The 25639-nt window shown below is 34.7% G+C and overlaps 1 protein-coding gene across 3 annotated transcripts in view; it reads left to right on the plus strand.

Moving 5' to 3' along the window:
* LOC126974107 (G-protein coupled receptor moody) overlaps positions 1-25639 on the plus strand; it is a 99414-nt gene that overhangs the window by 19391 nt on the left and 54384 nt on the right. For 2 of the 3 annotated variants that reach the window (XM_050821524.1, XM_050821525.1), the window contains exon 2: positions 14779-14824. The exons of the other annotated variant lie outside the window; for it this stretch is intronic. The gene's annotated coding sequence lies outside the window, so the exon portion shown is untranslated. The remainder of the gene's footprint in view (positions 1-14778; positions 14825-25639) is intronic. 3 annotated transcript variants of the gene reach the window in all.

Raw genomic sequence — 25639 nt, forward strand, 5'->3', positions numbered from 1 at the left:
GAATGAATATGGATGTTTGTTTCCGAGTCACGGATGTTTATATGTATTTATGTATGTTTAAGTAAGTATATTGTATTAAATATATCGTCCTCTTGTACCCATAGTACAGGCATGCCTAGTTTGGGGCAAGATAATTTGTGTAAAAGTGTGTCAATATTATATATTATTATTATGACAAATATAAACAGGTAACTTATAGAGATATTTATTAGATATATCAAACAACTTTAAAATATAGCCTACTCGTCTCGTCCCTTATATCCATAAAAAAAAACATTGTTTTATTAAATGCCCTCCAAGCGTGTCTAATATGATCGAACCAAGTGCTCAAAACTGTTGCCCTAAATTTTATGTTTCTTGTAAACATCGATGTTATGAATTTATCATAATTGCTTCTGACTAGACAACACACAGTGAGCGAAATAAAATTTTACGGCGACGAATATCCAATACGAAGTATTTGTATCACTCGTTTGAAATACATTGAGTGTTTCGTCATTATTAAATGCATAAAAGGCATTTATTTTCTTAAAATTTATTCCTTTAGAATTCTTTTTGATGTCATTTCTAATATACTAAATACTACTACCGCTTCGGAAACAAATAGCGCTCTGAGAGAGAAGCGGCGCAAGAAACTCTCGCAGCATTTTTTTTTTGCGCTCATTTCAATAAAAATATACAATATTGTACAGTCATTTCTATCGCTATAAAACATTCATAATGTAGTCCCATCCTGTCCGATCACTTAGATATTCAGCCGTGGAGTAGTAGGATTTACGACAGAGCCTTTTTTGAATTAAAAAATTTAAATTTATTTATAGGTAATGCCTGAACAGTGGCTGGGACTTTATTATAAAAGTGTATACATTTACCCTTAAAGCTATTATGTATCTTATATTATAGTATCTATAATTATGAAAGAACATTATAAAACTTTGACAATAGTTTTTTAGCAGTAGTCGAAAAGTTGCCCTAATGTTGTTGTTATTTCAAATACTATCTCTAGTTATCAAAAACATAACTTTTAAAGAAAAAAGCAATTCTCGTAACTGAGTTCTTCTACCGTAAAAAGTTGTGAGGTCCAAGTTAAAAATTGAAACATAATAAAATTAAAATTCACAATTACATAAATTTATTAAGTTGAGTATGTACCAGATAATATTAATTAGTTAATCTTAAAATTTTATAATGAAGGCATAAAGGCATAAAAGGAATTTATATTCTCAAAAATTGATTCCTTTAGAATTCTTTTTGATGTCATTTCTTATAACTACTAGATACTACTACCGCTTCGGAAACAAATGGCGCTCTGAGAGAGAAGAAGCGGCGCAAGAAACTCTCCCAATTATTAATGATATATTATGTTGTTATAATAATGTTATAATCTTAAAATATAAAAAGGTTAATTAGGATGTTAGTTTCTCATTATTGTTTTTATTTTTGAAGGATCTCTCAACGAGTAAAGACCTCCACCAGTTTATTGGCCCTCGGCCTTCCAGTTTCTTTTATTTCACTCTCCCAACTTTCTAAAGGTCTACCTCTCTTTCGTTTCCCAACTGGGCCACGCCATTCAGTTGCATTCTTTGTCCATCTTCTATTCGGGATTCTAATAATTATCGAAATTATTCGAATGCGTAGTTATTAGAAACAAAATCCAGACAAGTTAGAGAGTCGGACCAGAGTCTAAAAATCCGGACATGTCCGGAATAATCCGGACGGATTGTAACCCTAAACGCGCTTAAAGAACTTTTTATTTCAAACCGACAGAGCAAACATTGAGATATTTAATATAATTCTAGAATATTCAAATAAGAATATAGCGTCTTTGTTAATATTATCACCTTGTGCGGCTCAGTAGACTCTTATGTCATCGAATACAGTATTACAGAACTATGTTGTTCTTAGTATCTTAATTGTATTTCCTTGAGTCATTCGTTGTGTTTGCAAAACAAAGTGTCAAGGGAAATTATGTAATATTGATTCTGTGTATTATTTATTGAAAGCATGCATATCTCTCAAAGACGGGTCCCATAGGTCGTGTACATACCGACATACCTGAAGACACTGTGTATAGGGACACATTTGGTAATAAAATTTGGATCACTTGGCGTTGCGTAGAGACGTCGCTTCATTGTGTGTCTTCTACCGCATTTATCACGGGGAGTGTTCCGAAGAGCTGTTTAACCTGATTCCTGCCGCTGGATTCCACCTTCGCACGACACGCCACAAGTTAGGATATCATCCTCACCATATGGATGTGTGGCGGTCCTCCACAGTGCGGTTTTCAAGGAGCTTTCTTCCACGTACTACAAAGCTGTGGAATGAGCTTCCTTGTGCGGTGTTTCCGGGACGATACGACATGGGTACCTTCAAAAAAAGCGCGTACACCTTCCTTAAAGGCCGGCAACGCTCCTGTGATTCCTCTGGTGTTGCAAGAGATTGTGGGCGGCGGTGATCACTTAACAACAGGTGACCCGTACGCTCGTTTGTCCTCCTATTCCATAAAAAAAAAAATATGTTAGTTTGTTTACCACCGTTAAATCATCTGAAATGAGGAGATCCGTAGGAGAACCTCAGTCACCGACATAGCCCAAATGATTGCGAAACAAAAGCGGCTCTGGGCAGGGTACAAAGCTCGACGGACAGATGGCCGTTGGGGCAGTAAAGTCCTCAGTCAAGTCCACGTACCAGAAGACGCAGTATTAGGATGATGACCCCACAAGATGGACCGATGATCTAATCAAGATCTCTGGAATATGATAGATGAGGGCAGCGCAGGACCGAACGTCGTGGAGTTCTTAGTGGGAGTCCTTTCTCCAGCAGTCGACATCTTCAGGCTGATATGATGATGATGACATCTCTTTCTAATTTAAGAGCTAGCTCTTGTCGGTGCAGCATCTGTGTTATATTGTATTAAATATATCGTTGTCTTACCAGCCCTAGGACAGGCTCATGCCTACTTTGGGGCAAGATAATCTGTGTATGTGTGTCAATATTATATTAGTGTATTACTAGCTGACCCGGCAAACGTTGTATTGCCATATAAAGTATTTTTTTGTGTTCGACGTTTTTTGATAATATACACTATATCTTTATAAACTGTAGCCTATGTGTTATTCTGATGTGTAAGCTATATTCTTGTAAAGTTACATTAAAATCCATTCAGTAGTTTTTGCGTGAAGACGTAACAAACATACAAAAAAACTCACAAACTTCATCCACGTGGATAGCAACTAGTTTATAATAGTTCTAGCCGCTGTTCTAGCAATATACATAAATAAATTTGAATGTTTTAATATAATATGTGTCTCATGTAAATCTTACTACTCAAAAGTAGAAATATCTAAGCGATCGAACTGTCTGAGACAAACAATGACATAGTACCTACAATCATACAATTAGGTTGGGTTGCATCGTATTAGCTGTTATAGTTAAGGTTTAAGTCAAATTTAACGTTGACTTTAACATAGACTGCGGAATGTGTTTCACCATCGTATTCCTTGGCATAGTTAAAGTTAAATAGTGAAATATCAAGTCAATACCGAATATTTTTTTGAAACTTTTAACAGGGCGCTATTTAGCTATTTAACATTAACAATAGCTTTAACCGGTGATGATTGGATGGTTACGGTTAACAGTTAACATTACGACGACTGTTTGCGCCATTATTGTTCGCATTTAATAGCTTATGACGCCATCTGGCGGCTGACTTGACATTATTATGACAAAACAACGTTTGCCGGGTCAGCACTTGTATTATTAAATAAATAATAGTTAAAAAAAACTAAAAAGCACGCTTTATATAAAATACAACTAAAAAATAGAAAATAAATTTAAATTGAAAATAGTGTAAAAAAAATATATTTTATTGTAACTACACTCCATGCTTTTTTTTACAATAAAATATGTTTTTTTTACACTATTTTTAATTTAAATTTATTTTCTATTTTTTAGTTGAATTTTATATAAAGCGTGCATTTTAGTTTTTTTTTAACTATTATTTATTTTTAATTTTTTAGTCAAATTAGTGTAGTCATCGGTCCTCGATAAATCTACAAAGTTTGAACGAAATCTAGCCGTTTAAAGTGGGTCAAAATCGCGCCCAAAGAAGTCGGTTACAAACATACAAACGTACATACAGGTGAAGCTAATACAAAGCGTATAAAAAAGAGCTCGTAAAATATCTTCGCCATATCTTGTTGCACCTGATCGGTTTTTTTTATTATTTATAGAAAACAGTGTGTTATATTATGTGAGTCTAAATTAATACAAATTGTACCGTAAATGCATCGGTGGGTGGACAATTGCGGGCCCCATAAAGCTCTCAATTAAACTTAATTGTCAGCTGCACGTATACAGAATTCCGTTTCAGATTACGAACAGTATTTACTCGGCAGTTACCACTTAATAAAGACGTCATATATACTCGTGTACTGAACTAAAGTGAGTAACGTTTTTTAAAGTAGGGTACTTAAGCGTGCGGGTTCACTGGATTCAATGATGGCCAACAATATTGTACAATACAGTACCCAGTAGAAAATAATATTATGATTACCAAAAACATAAAAAAAGTATTGAATTATTTTGCGGGAATCCTAAACTATTTAATTATGAATAAATATTTTTTTTTATCTAATAGTGATTTTCATTACTATAAATCTAGAAATAAGGGATTGCTTGTAACTAATTCTAATAGGCTTCATAAGATACATAATAGCTTTTAGGGTAAATGTATACACTTTTATAATAAAGTCCCAGCCACTGTTCAGGCATTTTCTATAAATAAATTTAAATGTTTTATAAAAAAAATGGCTCTGTCGTAAGTCCTATTACTCCACAGCTGAATATCTAAGTGATCGGACGGACTAGGACTAGATTATGATTATTTTATATTAATAAAAATGTCACTACAATATCGTATATTTTAATAAAAAGATCGCAAAAAAAAATACTGGGAGAGTTTCTTGCGCCGCTTCTTCACTCTCAGAGCGCCATTTCTTTCCGAACCGGTAGTAGTATCAGAAATGACATCAACAATAAATTAATTTAATTTTTTCTCTGTTTTGATAGTCAATGTATGCATGACGAACGGCTTTTTTTTAATGGAAGGGGGGGACAATCGAGCGTACGTGTCACCTGATGTTAAGTGATCACTGCCGTCCACATTCTCTTATAAAATTTGAAGAATGACAGGAGCGTAACCCATGACGTATCGTCCTGGAAACAACGAACATGGAAGTTCATTCCACACCTTTGTACGTACTTCGACGCGTCGAAGAAAGTTTCTTGAAATCGCACTGTGGAGGCACTCAACTCATCCAGATGGTGGGGATGATATCCTAATTTAATAATTGATTAAGAGCAATCTATTTCAGAGCCCAATAGCCTCATCATTAATGAAGCCTTTTAAACAATAATAGGACTCAAAGTTCAATTTACTTAAAACATAATGTTGAAATCTAATAATTGACAAATTTTGAAAATCATTAGGCAAATTATTGTAACATCGTATACACAGTTAACTACAAATGAATTACTTATTCTATGAAGCATTTGAAATATTTTTATTTTCAACTTTAATCAAGTGTATTTTTACTGTATTCATAACTATCTTACGTTCTCCTTAAATTAATTTAAAACTTTTATTAAACAATTAATGCTTTAAACCTTTGAACCGGTTTATTTAATAAAACGTTTATAATACACAAAAAAATCGGTTAAAGGTAGAAAAAACCGAATAAAAGGTTGTTGATGTACTGACACGTTGACCGGATAGAATGTTTTCCGCTTTCCAAGTCTTGGCCGTGATGTACTATGATGACAGGGAAAATGATAATTGAAGTTCGGTTGACCTTTATATAGCTTTGAAGGTTGTGAGTGATACGTCATGGTTATACATATTAAAACCTTAATGAATCACCTGTAAATTCTTTCTTTTTGATTTATAATAACCTTGGGCTCTCCCGTTGTTAAGAACCACTTTCATTTTTATGAAATTAATAAAACTGAGCTGTTTCTCCAACTAGGGCTAACATGTGCAATTCGTTCTACGAGTTTGTCGCCCAATCGGATTTTATTTATAAAACAATCCTACCACCTAGAATATTCTCGAAGAAAATCTGATAATGTGGAAAAATCTATTTACATTAATATAATATTTTGTTTGCTGTGCTGCTTCTAAGGAACATACTTCAACGTACAAAAAGAACTATGAAATGAGCTTCCTTGCGCTGTGTTACCAGGTCGATATGACATGGTAACCTTCTCAAGCCTGGTCTGCCACAGAAAAGGCCAAATTTCAAATTCAAAAATTTTATTCAAAATAGGATTCAAAATCACTTATTGAACGTCAAAAACTACCACCCATTCAAAATAAACTGCCTCAGACCTGAGAAGAACGGGCGCAAGAAACTCAGCGGGCTTTTTTTTTGTTCGCCCCATTCTCAGTCTATGGTGTCATTAAGAAAATCGTTTATGCTATAGTAACCTTTCCCACGCAAACGTTTTTTAACAATTCTTTTAAATTTCGTAACATTTGTTTTGTACATTTTCTGGGACAATATTTTAGAAGCATATACATCGCCCAATAAATGACTTACTAACTCGAAACGCCAGCAACGCCTATCTGATTCCTTTGGCTTTGTCAAAGACAAAGGGAATGTGCATAGAATGTATGGTCTTGAATACAATATTGTAGTTAATACTGGTGTTAAAATTCATATTGCATGCGCACGGTAATATTAGGACAACCATTAATGAGTTTGGCAACATTTTAGAGCTCAATCAGTTCTATGAAGATTGCCGTCGTACGTTCCAATCATATATCAGTAATGTTCTTCGGGTTCCGTACATTGCCTTAGTGTTATTTATTACTATTACCGTAGAACAAACAGGTAAGAAACACCACGATCGTGAGTATAAACAATTTGTTATTTTTTAAATGATTCCACCCACTTTGCAAACACATGCCTTGCCCACCACTCGGATCCGAGCCAGCGTCCCGTTCAATTTTAACCGCATTCAAAAAGGAGGAGGTTATCAATTTAATTAAAGATTTAATTTAATACACATTTACCTTTAATATTATTTTGTTTAGGGCTTGGCACTGACTTAAAACCTCTCAATAGGTAGCACATATAAATAATAGTTTTTTATTAATATTAAAGGTAAAGGTTTGCATAAGAAGTGTATTAAATAACATTTTTAGTTAAGTATTTGATGCTTTTCAGTTTTTGAAGTCGGTTTTTTTAAACGTAGTTTTTTATGTATGTAGTAGTCAGTAAATTGCCGGCGTTTGAGGCGAGACAATGTTGCTTTGTGCGGCAACTCTGGCAATATAGTCGACTTACGAAAACGACTATACATCTATATTTTCAAACATTTATATGTACCAAAAAATGTAATCAAAATTCACGTTAAGTAGCAAGTTCCCAGCTATTATTATTATTTATTTTGTTGGCAGTGAATGTGTGAATTAAAGAAAATAATTTTCAAAAGCTTGCTCCCAATCGTTATGGAATTAGTTTTTATATCGTTTTTAGCTAATTAATTATTGGGGGGCCTGTATAATTATTTATTTTTGTTTTTTAAGACGCCTTAAAATAATACTAGCGGGAGGCTTCTTGCACAGGATGCCGGCTAGATTATGGGTATACCACAACGGCGCCTATTTCTGCCGTGAAGCAGGAAAGTGTAAACATTATTGTATTTCGGTCTGGAGGGCGCCGTTGCTAGTGAAATTACTGGGCCAATGAGACAACATCTTTTGTCTCATGGTAACGATCACAATTATAGTGCCGCTTAGAATTTTTGGGTAATTCAAGAATCTTGAGCGGCACTGCATTGTATTGGGCAGCGCGTATCAATTACCATTAGCTGAACGTCCTGCTCGTCTCGTTCCTTAATTATATATAAAAAAAAAAGAAATTCATTCACGAGGAAATAATGCAAATGAATCTTTTCAAAATTATTTTTCAAAATCCTATTGAAATTTATAATATACCCATGCTATTTTGAATAATAAAAAATGCGGCAATCCTTCCGTGTCATTCGAAATGTTTATAATCGTCGAATATATTGTTTACTAAGAAGATCGGGGTAAACAAGAATTATGTAACAATAAGTTCATTTACCCCGTTCCTATAAAAAATAACTTCCTTCTATAATCATGTTATGAAATTTACAACCAGTATTGTAAATCTTATATAATACGATAGTGTTTCCGCTCCTTTATGGCAGCTCCTCCCCGGCAATGGCGGAAGCTGTGAAAATTTACGTTAACTATCCGAAAATAATGGCTGCTACATCTGATACGTTATCTCCATAAACATACTAATAATACAGATACATTTATGATAGCTTAGAAGCTTCCTTATGTTCTCAATGTATTGAAATGCTTTTGTTTATTTAATTATTTAAAATTTGAAAGAAAATTTAATTTTGTTGCACGAAAGTGTTAGGTGTTAAAACACAATATCTCCACGGGGTAATCATGTAAATAACAGTAGACAATGTGCTACTAAATAAAACACTATGTTTACAATAACTTTTGTTAAATTTATTTATTACTAGCTGACCCGACAGACGTTGTTCTGTATACAAAATTAAGTTTATTTTTCACCTCCTGAGAAAGTTAGAAACATATTGTTTTATAAATTCTTATTAGTTATTCATTTTAAACTATTCTTTCAATTTGATTTCTGAACGACGGGGGACACATCAAACGAAAAACAACATTTTTGTTTTTAATTGATTCCGAGCATTTTCATATTTATTTGCCTTTTAAACCTTCTCTGGACTTCCACAAATAATTCAAGACCTAAATTAGCCAAATCGGTCCAGCCGTTCTCGAGTTTTAGCGAGACTAACGAACAGCAATTCATTTATATATTATACTAGTGGACCCAACAGACGTTGTCCTGTACACGTCTTAAATTTGAAAAATCGGTCCAGCCGTTAGGAGGAGTTCACTAACATACAGATGAGCAGGAGAATTATATTATATGGACGGAATTGAGAATCTAAACCAATCTCAAATTCACCGGAACACACAAAAAAAATCATCAAAATCGGTCCAGCCGTTGAGGAGGTAGTTCAATAGTGAAACTAAACCATTCTCGAATCCACCTGAAGACACACCAATCTCAAATTCACTGGAACAACCAAAAACGTCATCAAAATCGGTCCAGCCGTTTAGGAGGTAGTTCTATTGTGATTCTAAACCGTCCTCGAATCCCCTTGAACTCACACAAAAAATTTCATCAAAATCGGTCCGGCCGTCTAGGAGGAGTTCAGTGACATACACACGCACACAAGAAATATATATATAAAGATATATAGATTATTATTTAGACTGAGTACTTATTTAAATTTTTTTATTGAATTTGCACTGCGCTGAATACCTTGTTGACGTAAGTATGACGATGTATATGATATAGATCTACAAACATTAATTAGAACGTCAGTTAGTTACGTCATATAAAAACAAAGCCGAGATATGGAACATGCCACAAATTACACCATAATATGCTTCGACTGCTATATCTATACAGTATACATTTACTCCAGATTTTTAAAATATTATTATTATTTATTATTTGAAGAGGGTGGCTATTTCCTAGTCCTAAAGATTCCAAGTAACACAGCGTCCAAAATTGAACTATTGTGTTCGCCACTCATGCTAAAGCTCATCGTCAAGCCCTGCTGCCTTTACGAACCGCAGTAGTTCCTTGACGCGAGTGTTGCAAACACTATCTGGTGGCAGGAAGTAGTCGCCAAAGATTTTGTTACGCTTATGCATTAGTGGGCCGCAGTCGCAGAGTAGATGAATAGGCGTTTCATCATCCTCAAGGCAGAACCTGCAAGTTTTGCCGCTTTTGATGCCGTCCACTGAGGTGCTTGTTTAGGCGACAGTGCCCGGTTAGCATCTTAATGAGTATGCATAGATTTTTCCTGTTCAAAGATAGGGCTTCATTCGCATAGCTACTGTTGAATGCCCTTATCAGTGCTTTAGAGTGGTTTAAACCTGAAGAGTTGTTCCAGCGTTTAAGTGCTTCTTGTTTACATTGGTTACTCAGGGTGTGTCGGATGGCGCTCTTAGGCAGTCCACAAATGGGTTCCGGACCATATTGGACTGCTTTGGCCCCAGCTCTTGCGAGCTCATCGGCCATTTCATTGCCTATGATTCCGGCATGCCCTGTGACCCATCTGAGAATCACTCTGTTTTTCATGCCTAGTGAATTCAGGCATTCAACGCAATTATTGACTAACTTAGACATCGTCAAGTCAGCGTCTAAAGCCAACAATGCTGCCTGACTATCAGAGCGAATGTATATATTATGATTGAAGTAGCCTTTTTGGATATTGGTTTCCGCGCATTCCAAGATGGCGTACACCTCTGCTTGAAATATGGAGGTAAAGCTCCCCAGGTTTGTGCTGGATTTAAACCTGGGGCGTTCTCCATAGACCCCACAGCCAACTTCATTTTCCATTTTGGACCCATCGGTGAACCACATGAGGCTCCCGTCCTTCCACGTGACTTTGTTGTTCATCCCTGGTCGTCCCTGGAAGGTAGTTCCACGATATAGTGTTTAACAGAGATTAATTGTGGAATCATCTGATGAGGTACCATGCCTAATTAACATGCCTAATATGTGGTCTCGCAGAACTGAGTCTTCTAAAGTGCTAAGCGTTTGCGACATCCAGTTACATGAATCCCACTGGGCGATTGCCCTCAGCATGCTTGCCTTCGCCTCTTGCTGTATGAACAGTGGAAGAGGCGGTAGGTTTAGCATTGCTTCAATGGCCGCACCAGGAGTAGACGTCATGGCCCCGGTTACCAACATACAGGCAAGTCTCTGCAGGCTGTTTAGTCTGTCTGCAGTTGTTTTCTGGCTGGCTTTGTTCCACCACACAATGGAGGCGTATGTGCTTGTTGGTCTCACAATTGCTGTGAATAGCCATAGGAGGATCTTGGGGCGCATTCCCCAATGTCTCCCTATCAGACGTCGACATACACCCAAGGTTGTTTTGGCCTTTTTCACGGCTTTGTCGATGTGAGAATTCCATGTGAGTTTCTGGTCGAATGTGACTCCCAGATACTTAACCTCTGCTGAGAATTCTAAAGTAGAGCCGTTCAAGGTTCAGTTTGTTTAGTGTCCGTTTCCTCGTGAATGGCACAATAACAGTCTTTCCTGCGTTGACTGACAGTTTGTTGGCTGTACACCACTGTGAGATGGTGTTTAGTGCCTTTTGCAATATAGAGCTTAGTAGGCTTTGGCAGAAACCTCTGACGATAATAACTAGGTCGTCTGCGTACCCTAGTGCATCAATCCTGAGTTCTGCCAGCTTACTAAGTAGTTCGTCTACTGCTAGTGTCCATAGAAGTGGCGAAAGAACGCCACCTTGTGGGCAACCTCGAGTAATGTATTGCTCCAGTGATGTCCCACGGAGGGAGATTAGAGCTTTGCGATTTGAGAGCATTGACATTACCCATTTGACAGAGGTTAAAATATTATTGGTCAATATGCAGCAATGTAAAACATGTTTCATTCAGTTCAGATTTGATTCGGACAGTGACAGTTGACACACGACTAAGGAGAAAAGTGTGCTTACATTGTCTCCTTCCGAAATCGGCAGTGCCGCATGGCACAAAATTTTTCAAAAACACCAAAATCGAGAGTGGCTTACGGCACACTATTCCCTCGCCAAGTTCTGACCCTTATTATGTTTATAATATGGTTTATTTAACATGGTCTTATAGCTTGTTTTAATAGGTTTCAGATACATTCACTCAAATCATCCTAATTATAAGCAATCTATTAATACCGATCGCCGATCCGAGGAATACCGCGCGATCAGAGTTTCCCAGAACGGAAAGGTTAAGCACACTTTTGCCGTTCCGCTATTAGACTGCGAATGATATGTCCATTTATTTAAAAAAATATCTACATAAGAGAAAAGAAATAAAATTGTGGCCATTTTTCCGTGAAATCAAATCGACATCTTCTTAGTTTTTAACCCTAGATTAATATTATTTCTTTCGATATTTTTGTTTTTGTTAGTGCTTCAAAAAGTGCTCATTAATCAAAGCCGCAAACAGTGGCTTAATATACAAATCCGACAACGACTTTTTTTGTTTAATGCCCATAATTTTTAAAGAACATGAGATGGTTTTTGATTTTTTCTGATTTTTCTGATCATGTTAACCATCTATCCAACTGTCCCGTTGCGGCTTAACGTTGAGCCTTGGGACACCCGTATATCATATTAATATATGATGGCGCACAGTCAGTCATATGTCTGGATTTTTTTTAGTGTTTGTCCATTGTTGTGTGTATTTAAAACACAGTCTTTCAAACACGAATACGAAACGTTTTACTTCAGAAAGTTTTTACTTTACTTCGCAGCTATATATGTAATAGATTGCGTAATGAGAACGTGGTGTTCCCGGCATGCCCGTGCGGCAGTACTGCCTCGCTCGATAGTTCTTACCTGACTGCATGCTCGGCGCTCGCCAGGCGCCCGCTCTCGTCCGCGCTCGCGCCGCACGCTGATTACAGCCGAGCTAAGATTTTGATATTCTAATACCGAATCATCTTCGTACTCGCTTCTTGGGTTGATATATAATATTAGAAAAAGTGACATGGGTATTTTTGATTGCAAATTTTTAGGGTATCCTGGACATGTCATCACTATGACGTCACAAATATGGCCACCAGTCTCTCTTTCAATTTTAAATATTATTAATTATCATAATATATTCATTCATACGTCACGGTCGCTGTAAACAGATATCCGGTTTAATATATATTTCAAGCGAAGAATTGAAAAAACTTGTACAAACTCCCAAAATTCAGATTTCACGTTTTGAGTATAAATTAATAAATTATCTCCTCAAAGTTAAAATATGTTCGATCGATATAATAATGTATCAGGCACCCAATCTAGTTGGTGTGGGTGTAATACGCACACATAAGAAGGCATAAAAAGGCATTTATTTTCTCAAAATTGATTCCTTTAGAATTCTTTTCGATGTCATTCCTAATAACTATTAGATACAACTACCGCTTCGGCAGCAAATGCGATCTGAGAGATAAGAAGCGGCGCAAGAAACTCTCCCAGCATTCTTTTTTGCGCTCTTTTCGATAAAAATATACAATATTGTACAATCATTTCTATCGCTATAGAATAATCACAATCTAGTCCCAGGCTGTCCGATTTAGATATTCAGCAGTGGAGTAATAGGATTTACGACAGAGCCATTTTTTTTATAAAACATTTAAATTTATTTATAGATAATGCCTGAACAGTGGCTGGGACTTTATTGTAGAGGTGTATACATTTACCCTTAAGGCTATTATGTATCTTATGAAGCCTGCTAGAATTAGTTACAAGCAATCAATTTCTAGTGTTATAATAATGAAAATCACTATAAAGAGCAAAAAGGTTACGATTTTTGTGAACGTATATTAAATTTTCATAAATGTACTGACAACGAACAGTCATAATATTTATTTCTTTAAATTTTTCTTTGAGAGACTGTCTATAACCAAGCTGATATATAGCACGAACAGCTCTCTTTTGCAGAGCAAACACTATATCAATGTCAGCAGCATGACCCCATATTAAGAAAATATCATCATATCACGAAAATATATTAATTCCTTTAAGGAAACCATTCGCTTTTGCAGAGTCGTTAGAATTATGACAATTGCGAATACTAATTAAAACTTTTACCCAAACACTCTTGTAAAATCATCTAAGAGCGATCCTGCTCAGTGTAATAATAATAATAATATAGAAAGTTACGGAACAAACAGAATGTATAAACTTCTGAGTAGCGAAGCGATAAATCTACGCAGCGATTTAAAACACTTAGTTAAAGATTAAACAGAGCGAGAAGGACTTACGGAATCAGTGAATATATCGAAGTATAATCTACATATCTACATAATGTTATCTATGGAAATAAACGGACAAGTAACATGGTTCCGTACCTGTTCGTTTATTTTAAACACGCCAATACCCACGACTTCGTCTGCGTACACATGTTACTGAGCACATAGTGTTTATAAAAATCATTGTTGCTTAACTTAAAACTTAATATTAAATGAAGATATCGCAATAAAGTTGCCTCCTTTGCACAGGATGCCGGCTAGATTATGGATACCTACCACAACGGCGCCTATTTCTGCCGTGAAGCAGTAATGTGTAAGCATTACTTTGTTTCTGTCTGAAGGGCCCCGTAGCTAGTGAAATTACTGAGCAAATGAGTCTTAACATCTTATGTCTCAAGGTGACGAGCGCAGTTGTAGTGCCGCTCAGAGTTTTTGGATATTTCAAGAATCCTGATCGGCACTGCATTGTAATGGGCAGGGATCAATTAGCTGCACGTCCTGCTCGTGACAAAAACATAGATGACTTATTTGAAATCTATCAAGTAGCTCTTTTGTGATGTTGGAAGTTGGAAGAGTGCTCGCACGGAACGCGGGAGGTCGCGGGTTTGTGTCCCGCATCGATCATAAATTTTGTTTTTAATTTTATTTGTGTTAAAATAATGTATCAATGAAACTAAAGCTATCGTTCAATTACACAATTACAAAGAAAACACAGACTGTATTATGTTGTCTATTGGCCCAATAGTAACTTTGCGTTTTAACCTTAATTCCACCAGCTCTAAGACAGCTGATTTTCTTTCAAAAAGTAAGTCCTTACCAGAACTGTTATTTAATAAAAAATAAATGTGGTCTTTAATTTTGTTTAATTTTTCTTTTACAGGTACGGAACCATATATCCAGCCTTTAACAAACGCGTTAGACCAGCGGTAAGTGTTTATTTAACTAGGGGTCTCGGGTTTAATACACATGTATACAATGCTGATACGGAATGTATATATATATATATATACACGATGAAGTGGAAAATCTTCTGATCAGACTGACATGATAAACACACGCATTGTATAGACGGACCCAATCAAAGGTCCAATTCAAAGCCACATCCACACACTCACTCACACACACACACACACACACACACACACACACGCGCACACACACACACACTCACACACACACACACACACACACGCGCGCGCGCGCACACACACACAATTAATTGTAAATTGTAAAATTTGGTTTTTGATCATTTCTGTTTATTTCTATATTGCTTACTATACAAGTGTCCTAAGACAACTTACTGGGAAGTCTCAACCACTAAAAAATGTATATGTAATCTTTGAAAAAAAAATGGTACACCTGTTTGACAAGCGTTTTCGTATTGAAGTGACAACTGGGGATAAAGTGCCTAATTTATTTCCTACAAACATGACAACAAAAAATTTCAATCAAAATTTCTAAAAAACCAACTGGCCATTTAGAATATATAAACAAACTATGTGACAGAAAAAAAATCTGTTACAAAAATATTTCAAAATTTTATTTTTAAGGGTTTCATCTAGTATGTGTTTACTGGTTTTTATTTCATTTTGTTTACTTTGTTAATATTTATATTTCAACAAGAAAAATTATCCATATAATATAAATATTGTTAAATTCTCACAGATCACATAATATTATATAGTTATCTATACTATTAATTAATATATTAATATATAATATTATAAAGCTGCAGTGTTTGTTTGTTTGTTTGTTTGTTTGTTTGTTTCTTTTGTTTGTTTGAACGCGCTAATCTCTGGTACTACTGGTCCGATTTGAATGATTCTTTCAGTGTTGGGTAGTCCATTTATCGAGGAAGGCTATAGGCTATGTTTTTTTTTCAAAATTAGGGATCCGTAATAAAATTGCTATTTTGTAACACAAGGTGTAAAATCTAAAACCTATTTTTGCGTGCGCTGCAAAAACTATTGACAATAGAACAAAATGATGTACAGGCTATAATATAGGCAATATTTTATTACTTATAAAACTATCGCGTGAATTATACTTTATATGGCAAAACAGCGTTTGCCGGGTCAGCTAGTAAGAATATATTTTCTCTATAAGTGATTATTGTAATATTCTGCTGGGAAATAAAGTTCTTAAATGGTAAATCGTAAAATCTTATACAGCCAAAGTTTGCACTTGTCATGTGTTTCATTATTCCTTACAGTTTTTAAAGTTGCGAATCCAAATGGTTATCAACGGGATCACTTATTACGTAAAAGAAATACACGGGTCATTCCGGGAGTGCTGGCAGAAGTGGAAACTTGAACATTAACGTTGTGCATTTTTTAATATTTTGGAATGGTTTGGGAATAATTTCGCACGAATTGATTTATTTATCAGTATAAAAGTACTAGTATTTATGTGGTTAAATACAATATTCATTTATTGCGCTATCGTACACGAAAATTACAATTTATATTACATAAAAAAATTACACTTCAGAAAACTTTTGACTAATGCAATTATTTTACATTAAAAAGTTTATCTCTCAGAAATATCAAATTTCATTCGTAATTTCAACGACTGTATTACGAATTATAGATAAGGTCACGTGTCCTGACGCGAGTTTAACATTTTATACCCATCTCAAGAAAAGTGCTCAACGCCGCTAAAAAAGATTTCAATTCAAAAAGTAGCGGCAAAGTCAGGTCAATTTAGGTTACAAACAAAATAATATAACATTACCTGCAAGTTTTATTAAGCTGAAAAGATTTATGTTGCTCATCGATTTCGATGTGCATAAGTTATTTTGGAGGGAATAGTTTCACTTGCATCTGGGTTTCATAAAACTATCCATTTTTTTTTTACTGCTTTCCACCACTTCGGAAATGGTTAAATTTTTGTGAGTTAAAGTATCAAGAAACTCACTAACTATTAAATATAATAGCAGCTTTAGATTTTAATTTTTATACCTACTCAGAACGCTATAAATATAATGAAGAGTAAGTTTATAAGCTATAATCTACTTAAATGTTTGTAAATCCTAACAAAAAATTATGCGGAGATCATAAAAAAGATTTGGCCGAGTATCGTTAATTTGCTCCTATGAATTGAAGAGTTCCGTTACTTTGTCATGGATCCCACAATCAGAACCTAACCAAACTCTCACCAAACTACCTTTGAAATACTTCAAGTCACGTCAGGATATACATCCTTTCCATTAAAAAAATAATCATCAAAATCGGTTGGCGCGTTAATGAGTTAGCAAATATAAGACTTTTATGGTTTTCTCATGGATGCCATTGTCAGATTTGGACCAAATTACAATGGGACTACACGGGAAGCACAAGCATATAAAAATAATGATCAAAGTCGGTTCACACAGTCGAAATTAAGTTTTATTTTGTTTAGGGCTTGGCACCGACTTCAAAACTATCAAAATGTAGCACATATAAATAATAGTATTTCATTAATATTAAAGGTAAAGGTTTGCATAAGAGGTGTATTTAAGTAAATTTTTAGTTATTTGATACTTTTTAGTTTTTGAAGTCGGTTTTTTTAAACGTAGTTTTTTTTATTTTTTACTTTCTAGGGTCAGTTAATAGTAATAATATATAATCAACCGTAATGAAAACAATTATATCGTCCACGTAGACAAATATTTTCATAAAAAATGTTCATCAAATGAAAACTACTGGGCCAATCTATGTAAGTAAAATTTGTATGGGACCAAATGGCATCTCTTCTGCATCGAACTAAAGAAGAATTACGTAAATCGGATCATAAATATCAGAGTAATCGGTGTAGGTACATACATACAAAAAAATTAAACCAATCGAATTGAGAACCTTCTCCTTTTTGAAGTCGGTCAAAAATACATACCGACGAATTGCAAACCTCCTCTTTTTTTGAAATTGGTTAAAAACAGATACAGGAAATAACTCCGTTTAATGAAAAATAATAGAATTCTCCAAAAAACATGCTTAAGTTGTGTATCGATAAAAATATGGGTTAATCGGGTCATCAGTTAGAGTTCATATATCATAATATATCGGGATCGCTAAACCTTTATGATATATTCCTTGTGGAGAAATGGCAAATAATATTAGGAACGTTTGTGCTTTAGGAAGTTCGTTCACAGGGTAGAAATTGCATAGTCACCGATACACAACTCTGAATTATGAAACTGTCGTTCCTAGAAAATGTACTGCTATGAAACAGAGAAAAAAAAACAAAATGAAATGAAATCTTGCTTCCATTTTCGTAGTTGTGAAATTTGGCTTAATGACGAAACGTTATGTTTTGATTTTTACTGAAGTAAAGTTCACATTACTTGTATATCTATCGCAGGTATTTTGTCAAAGCTGTGATATTACAATTGCACTAGTGATGTTATAATAAAACGGTAGATTGTCAATCGACTTCATTTCTTACAATTTAACGGCCTGGTTTTACGGCCGTCTATAACGTATCTCTAGTTATGGATAGATTGCTGTCACCGTTTTATGACAAGATCTTATCTATCCATAGTTATATCCAGTATTGTTATAGTCTAATGCTTTGTCGATAGGTTATTGAAATGTAAGTAAGCGTAAAATGAGAGATTTGTCTACCTCTAGTAAGTTAAACTAAGGTTATTGAAAACGGCAGTTAGTGACATCGTAATATCACAGGTTACTGATGTCATTTTACTGATTAGGTAAGGTACTTTCGACATCAGTTTAAAGTTTTTTGATATCTGTAATAGTTATATAAGTGCCTGGTCATACTTAACGATTACACCCTGTATACTCACAAGCCAACGATGCCAAATGTTGTAATATCCTTGTCCCACTGCAGATAGTTTTGTCAATGAAGGCTGCATTCAATCACATAAAACTTTTCGAGCAAAGACCTCTATGCTTTGCCAAACTACCCTCCAAATAGGTCATGTCAAAGACCCTTGGAAATTTTCCAATTTCACCAAGCAGTTACATATTTTTTTTAAGACTTTTATGCTCTGATATGCAACAAATATGATGGCGCTATTTGTTACTTAGTTATGCTTTGTTAGAAGAATTTACTACTATTGCTCTCTTAGCCTAGAAGTAGGATCAGATTTATACTACTTTTTGAATTAAACTCATCTTTTAGAAACCATCTGGATGGGTTTAATAAAAACACTATTTAAAGGATTAAAACGCAAATAATAATTGAAACTGTTTTTTAAAGATTTTGCGTAAAAGTTAAATTTTAGCTAACCTGACATTTCGTGACCTTTTCAGAACACGATTTCAGGGGAACTATTTATCGTTTATCATAGAACATACCATTTAGATGGGTCCTTTTGCTTTCAAACAACATCGTTGAATCAAATTGTGGAATGACATTCCTTGTTTCCAGGATGATACAAAAATAGCGCGTTCATCTACCCAAAAGGCCGGGAGCGCTCCTGTGACTCTTTTGGTGTTGCAGGAGAGCGAGAGAATGGGCGGCGGTGATCACTTTACTCAAGTGACTCGATGCTCGTTTTTGCTACTATTCCATAACAATAATAATCATACACACGACAGTATAATATACAATATAATAATATATATATAAATGATCTAAGCAATTATTGTTGAGCGGACTATGACTGTATGTAAGTAGATCTTGTAGATGAAGCCACAGCTGGCACCAATGCATAAGGGTGGTTAGGCTTGCAAATTCCTCATTGTCCATGAAATTTAGTAGAAATCGAAATTTGGTCATCAACGGAACAAACCCAATCGTCGAAACAGCTCTATCGAGAACAATGGATGATGAAATGTTTTAAAATATATTCTTATCAAATCTCTGTTGTACAAATTGAACTTGCGGATTCGTCACAAATTGTATTTATAACAAGAACATGTATATATTGTATAACACATACTAATGTTATAAGTGATTCATTGCCAATCACTCCGTTATGACTCACCTTGCCACAAACCTTACTTTTAACCTTATCAGCTATGTTTGCTATGAGCTACAAACTCCAGTCGTACAAAAACTTGATTTTCCCATGATATTTTACTATATCAATTAAGGATATAGTCACAGAGTAAGTTTATAAGTTGGAATTTGTATAAAGATTTGATAGTTTGTTTGTTTGCATTGAATAGGGTCCGAAACTACTGAACCGATTTGCAAAATTCTTTCACTGTTGGAACGCTACACTAACCCCAGGTGACATAGGCTATAATATATTTCTTTTTTAATTAAGGATCCTTACTAAAATTCCAATAATGTAACACGAGCTGTAAAAATTACCTAAAATATTTTTTGCATCGCGTGTGCTGCGAAATGTATTAATGGCTTTGCACATAATTATTTACAAAAAGTGCTGCGACAACATATTATGTTATGAGTGTTCTTTTATTATTTCTTTTGTCCTATGTGTACGCAGACGAAATTGCGGGGTATCAGCTACATTATATAACGTTGCATATTAGCTTCTATTGGCTAAGTGGCTCTGTCGTAAATCCTTCTACTCCACAACTGAATATCTAAGTGATTGGACGCAAAAAAATTGCTGGTACAGTTTCTTGCACCGTTGCTTCTCTCTCATTCTCCATTTAACTCCGAAGCGGTAGAAATGACATCAAAAAAATTCTAAAGGAATCATTTTTGAGAAAATAAATGCCTTCTATGCCTTTTTAATTTCTTTTACTTACTTCCTTGGTGATTTTAGGTTGGTATTTGGTATTATCAAAAAGGCATATCCATCGAAACGTCGCCAACCGTTTACTGATTCGGTTTTCCGAATTCATTTTCCGCATTCTGCTTTCGTACACAAATTTCATACAAATGTTATTTCATTGCGCAGACTTCCTATTTGTTTCGATTGCGGAAGCGGACATTCTGAAACACGATTTTTGATCATTATGTGATCAGACTGCTCGTTTGGTTTCTTATTCTTATTCAATAAATAAATTATAATCTGTTTAAAGAAATAAATATACTTACAGTGCCATCAGAATATATCTATGAAAATATTATGTATACTAGGAAAAATATGCATAAATATGTTAAAAAGTGTGAACAGCATAACTTAGATACCAGACATATAAACATAAAATTGCTATACCCAGTTTTAGAACCACTAAGGCAAATAAGGCATTTTTGGGAAATTCTGTTAGATTCTATAATAAGCTCCCCACGACCATAACAAACAAAACATTCAAGCCATATATAAAAACTGTTTTAATTGGAAAAGGTTACTATAATATTAAGGAATATATTGAGGATAAAGAAACTTGGAGTACGGTACCATGCATATCGCGAGTCTCTGCGACCCTGTAGCATCCACTGACGTATTTTTAATTACTTAAGTAATTTACTTTTTGACGCTTTTGCGCACTTGTGAACATTTTATGACTATTTACAGATGCTTTTTGTAAGTTTACGTACTTACTTAAATTTTTTTTTTAATTTTTTTCTTTTTTCATTCCAAAATCTATAATTAATGCCATTCTTACCTAAAACTACTTGACTTTAGAGTGTGCATGTTTTTATGCTGATTCACTTGTTAATTAGTCACCTGTTAGTAAGACCATGTAAAAGTTTGACATGAGTCATCTTGGCACAAGTGTGTCACTAGTGTTCAAGATGTAGGTAACAGGATCTTCGGCGTGTTACAAATTAATAAATAACCGGTTAAGCACATGTCTGTCATTTTTAGTGGGTTCCGTAACGTTTACGCATATAATGTTCATTAAGAGCAAGGCTGCGATTCCGTTCTCGTAGATTCTGTTTACGAAATTTTTAGTTTTACTTTTCAATATGGAATTTTTTTTTTGCGGAAACATAATTAATTTTCTTAACTCTTATTTGAAAGGGAAATGATTTGGATATGTTCTAAATATATTGGTAAATATCTATTGGATAAAGTTGTAAACTACTTTACCAACTTAAACACATATTTGGCCCAAAAACAACAAGTAAAGGCTGTGTTAGTCGCATTTATATATCGTTATAACATTGCCTCATCTATAAGTGAGTAAATAGTGAACCACTTAATAACTTCAATTTTTTTTATTCAAATTTGGCACATTCTTGAAACTATCGGAGTTTCTAAGATAATAAACGTGTTGCAAATGTTTCCCTCCCTTTTTACATATTCTTTTAAAGTCATTAGAATATAATAGAATAGAAATATATTTATTTACCATAGGGATTTACAATAACATAATTAGATTTCACACTAACTAACAATTTGTCTAAATATGTGTAAATGAAAATTTTCAATGCAGCAATGAACGTAACTGCTTAACAATTTGATTACAGCCAGTTAGAAATTCTGCCACAGATCGCACCCATACTGTAAGTCGTTAAGGAGTCCCATTGATCATCATATTCGACTACGACATTTACTTGACCATAACTATGTTATGGTAGATAACTTAAATATCCGGATAGCATAAAAAAATATTCGGCCGAGTATCGTTAATTTGCTCCTAAGAATTGAAGAGTTCCGTTTCTTTGTCATGGATTCCGTAATCAGAACCTAACCAAACTCTCCAAACTATCTTTGAAGTATGTCCTTTCCAATAAAAAAAGAATCATCGAAATCGGTTGGCGCGATATTCAGTTATTCGTAAATTTATCATCCACATTGCTATACGTATGTATAAAGTTTTGAGGTAACAAACATAAAAAAGACATACCGACGAATTGAGAACCTCCTCCTTTTTTGAAGTCGGTTAAAAAGGAGTAAGACAAACTCTTGATGTCTTGAAATACTTTGGACCTCTCACTCGAACTACCCAAACTTGGCTTAATTTTCAATGTTTCAGAAAATGTAACAGCTGAAAACTTGCCCTCGTCCACATCTGGACCCCTTGGACTACAAATTATGGTCGGTTTGAAAGATATGGCCTGATCTAAACGAGACGCCGACATCGTTTCGCATAGGAAATCTCTATATCAAGCAGTGACAGAGCAGATATCCACAGATTCGTGGCCAGAGAAATTAAAAATCTGCATTAAGGCCAAAGGTTGTTATTTTGAATAGAATCCTTTATTATAAATTGCTCAGACTTCAATAAATATAAACATACAAGTTTTATTAAAGATTAATCATCAGCCGAAAGACGACCGATACTGGACACAGACCTCCCCCAAAGATCGCCATAACGATCGGTCCTGCGCTGCCCTCATCAAACGTATTCCGGTGATCTTGACCAGATCGTCGGTCCATCTTGTGGAGGCCTACCAACACTACGTCTTCCGGTAGTAATTATTAAGCTTAAATATAATAATAATATAATATACCAAAATTATGGATTTCTATTTGTAACAGAACTTTTGCCCAGAATCTGTTCAAGTGGTTCACAATATTCTACCGATTAAAAGTTAGCTCACAAGGCTATATTATTATAACTACTCTTACATCAAAACGTCAAGTCGAAAAATGAGAAAATTGTTGAAAAACAAAAAATTTTCTCATTCAGTTTGAAATTCCAAGTTCTAAATTAAGTTATTAAGTTAAACATCAGATTTCGATAACAATCCTCATAAAATGTTGACGAAAACATCGTTTTAATAAATGATTTAATTAAATTTGCAGGTAAAATTAGCAATGAACTTTAAGTTGCCTGATATAAAATCTAAGGTCGTAACGAAGCATTGAAATTGAATATTAAAGTTGTTGTTACACTGACCTTAAAGCGATAAAATATATATCTTAGCTTTTCATAGTTTTTCTCAATAAATTAAATTTATTTTTGTGACGCACAAATTAAGTGTTATTTCAAAAATAAGACAAGTGTTTGTCACTTCCGCGCTAAATACCAAGGGAACAGAACCACCATGTAACAATTGGTAGAATATTTTCTACACACTTTCTCGTAAAGTGAGCCTTATTACATCGTTCTTAGAGCCATAAACCTAACTATAACACACACGTGCGTAATAATATTGCACACTAGTGCATGCAAATGTTAAGTAAGTACCTAACTGCAAATTATATGAGCGTAAACAGAGCATTTTTAATATAATTGGGTAATACAGTATTTGTACAATGAGGTTTTACGCCGCTGACAAACAATTTACACTTGGAATAAATAAAGGGACACCTAATTAAGATAAAAAACATTTATTATTATTAAATTATTTATAATTCACAATATTTTTTTATAAAATGTATGCATTTTATCACTAAAACTATAATTTAAAAAACATACCTCACATTTAGCGCGTACAAAAAGTACGTGCCCGCCATTTCCCATCATTTTCATGTTTTGTTCCTATCGCATTTGTTACTGTGTGGTAAATTGTTGTGAAATTTTGTGTTTGTTTTTTCCTCACAAGTGTGTTCAAAAAGTGCGTATAAAACTCGTGAGCACTAGACACTCGCCTGATTTACGCCCTTGCCTACGGCTCGGGCTACAACCTGGTGTATAATGAGCAACTTACCTCACTTGTATCATAATATACCATTATCACACAAGTTAATGTTCTTGTCATATCGCTCCATTAGTGTGATAAACTGCGTTTATTGAAAAATGCGCTGCTTGCTCAACAGCTCGCACTAACAACCCACCCTGGCAAAATATCTATGCTATCAATAAATGCTTTAAATGCACTTATAGCTATTGATAGGACGCATTCCTAAAATATCTGTAAAATAAACGTTCTCATAAAAAATACGACTTTCTCTCTGTGTCGTTATTTGCTTATTAATATTTTATGCTGACAACAAACTATGCTCTGAAAGGTTCTAGACACAAGTTCAATCTATTTTATTAGCTTTATTTTAGCGCAGGTATTGTGATACTCGCTGTTATGACGTTTTTAGACATATAAAAACTGTATGAGTGCATAGTTTCACAAGAATAAGTATCAGTTTACCCGTGACTTGTATGTGTGTGTGTATTTTGTAGTTTCAAAATATAAGCGAATTTAGACGTCCTAGTATATATAGCAAATTATAAAATTGTGTGGTTTTTCTCTGTACTTTTACTCTTGAAATGACTTTTGTTAAAGTAACAAACAGCTTACAAACATTTTGAAACGGTTCAAAACATTGCGCAAAGGTTTACTTCAGTTTTTTATGGAAGGGGGAAAATATAAATGAGCATTCGGGTCACCTGATCTTAAGTGATCACCGCCGCCCACGTACAACTTCAGAGGAATCACAGAAACCTTATAGGGAGTGGTGCACACTTTTTTTTAAGGAAAGAACTATGTTATATCGTCCTGGAAACAACCGCACACGGTTCACTCGAACGGTAAGGTCAGTTGGAAGAGCTAACGAGTTCGAGTCCCGCATCGTTCATAAAATTTTATTTGTGTATTAATCCTATAACTGAGGGTTATCACTTTATAAACGTAACCAATTTATATAGTTTGGTGCCTTTTCTATCGAACAAAACATATGAAGCGTGTTTTAGCTCTTCTAATAATTGATAAATATATTGACAAATCAGTAAGAAGAAGAGAAGTACAGAAAAAATAGACATTATTTTTGTAAGTTGCCCTTTACCCCTTGAATAATGCCAGACCAATCACGGATCGGCCCAGACGTTCAACTCAATGCTAGAATTCACTCAACCTCTCCATATTTGCCCTGTGCTTTCAGGGCATTAAAGGAATAGGGAAGTCCCAGGCCCAAGTGTGTCCTAAGAGGCGACTAAAGGCATTTACTAGTGGGCTTCGCACAGGATGCCACCTAGGTGTTGGGACCACAACGGCGCCTTTTTCTGCCGTGAAGCAGTAAAGTGTAAGCATTATTATGTTTCGGTCTGAAG

This window comes from Leptidea sinapis, chromosome 31 (assembly GCF_905404315.1).
Source record: "Leptidea sinapis chromosome 31, ilLepSina1.1, whole genome shotgun sequence".
Classification (NCBI taxonomy): Eukaryota; Metazoa; Arthropoda; class Insecta; order Lepidoptera; family Pieridae; genus Leptidea; species Leptidea sinapis.